We start from the raw sequence: 1,896 nt of genomic DNA, 5'->3' as shown, positions 1-1,896 counted from the left end.
TGGCGGATATCTGTTCGTTTTTGCTACACTTCTATAGTAAACTCGAACTGAAAGTGCAGTAAATGAATAGACACCGTACATACATGTGAACATAAAAAACGACAATTGGTTAGTCGTGACTAGGAAATTGTAATACAATATATTTCTCAATTAAAAAACGTTAAATGTAATTTCTAACTTTTTTATATGGATAAAATGAAAGATGTTATTTGTAATACGATAAAATGTTGTCATAAATTGCCAACGACAATAATGAAACGTTTCATTTTATACAGAATGCGCATTTTATGTACAAAAAGGAAAGTATTGAGAAAAACATACGACAGTAAAACGATGGCGATGCATTCTATTTTATAATGTTTTATTTTATATTTTATTTTATTTTATATTTCATACTGCTTTATTTTACATTTTATTGTTTTGTAAAGTAGATATTTATAGTTTTTATACTTTTGTAAAGTAGATATTTATGTGTTATGACACTGATATATCCTTGGATGTATCTATAATATAATATAATAAATATAGCATCGAATACATCTTGTCTTCTATTATATTTCTGAATCCTTGTTTGAATGTGTATGCATTCGCGCGTCGTATTTTGATTGGTTCCGCCATTTTTCCTCATCCCATCAGAGAGCCAATGAAAAGAGGTCTACGACTTTGCCGGACTCTCTATTCTAGGGACACTACTAGTCATTAGAGACCAGTGAACTCTATACATACTGGAATGAGTGATCTATAGTTCTGGCTGTTGCCGAGAGAGAGGTGCGTTGGGTGAATCCTTGTCTCCTTCTAGTACTACCTGATTGGATAATCGCATATAAATGACGCCCTTCTTCTCGTCATTTATATGCGACTATCCAATCAGGTAGTACTAGAAGGAGACAAGGATTCACCCAAACGCACCTCTCTCTCGGCAACAGCCAGAACAATAGATCACTCATTCCAGTATGTATAGAGTTCACTGTTAGAGACCCTCTAATAAGAGTCTGGCCACAACGAGGATTAGGTTAGTATCCGCCATTTTTCCTCAAATCGTGCAAGAGAGAGAGAGAGAGAGAGAGAGAGAGAGAGAGAGAGAGAGAGAGAGATATGTGCTATCTCGTGCTATCTCACTCTGGCGTCACGCTATAACCTCAAAGCGTATTTATTCAATCTGTTGTGAAAATCAAAAATGATTTAACACGCGTACGGAGAATAATAGTAACGCTCGCAATCCCGTCGACAGTCTTCTCTCGTTATAGTCTCTCTTCAGCGACGACTCTCCTTCGCTCGCACGATCGCGCTTTTATACACCGGTCTAAACCTTGGAGATGTCAGGTCGAAAAACACGGGCCTCTTGTTTTGTACATCGAGAATGTTCGCTAACGCTCGCCTTTGTTCTATCGCATTTAGAATATATGGAAAATTAATACTACATATACAGGGTGTCGGATTCGATTTGGACCACTCCAAAGATTATAGTAGATTGGGTCAAACTGAGAAGAAAAGTTATATAACTTTTATATATATATATAACATTTTACAAAATCCGTAATTATTATTGCGTAATTAAGAAAAACGTCTGAGCCAATAAGTGCACGGAGGAGCGGAAGGCCGGACTCGGCAGACATGCAAAATGGTGTATTTGTTGACATCTCTCAAGATCCGATAGCGAGAGGTGGAGTCACGCATCGATCGATGAGAGACGGGGGCGAGCGGGGAGCGATGAGCGGGCGAACGCGCGACATATGACACCGCGCCGAAAAAGTTTTTCTGGTGGTAGGAGAATAATACACCATTTTGCATGTCTGCCGAGTCCGGCCTTCAGCTCCTCCGTGCACTTATTGGCTCAGATGTTTTTCTTAATTACGCGATAATAATTACGAATTTTGTAAAATGGTATACAGGGTG

Source organism: Vollenhovia emeryi, unplaced genomic scaffold (assembly GCF_000949405.1).
Source record: "Vollenhovia emeryi isolate VEMERY1.0 unplaced genomic scaffold, V.emery_V1.0 DF939676.1, whole genome shotgun sequence".
Lineage (NCBI taxonomy): Eukaryota > Metazoa > Arthropoda > Insecta > Hymenoptera > Formicidae > Vollenhovia > Vollenhovia emeryi.
Note: the sequence above shows the minus strand (reverse complement) of the source record.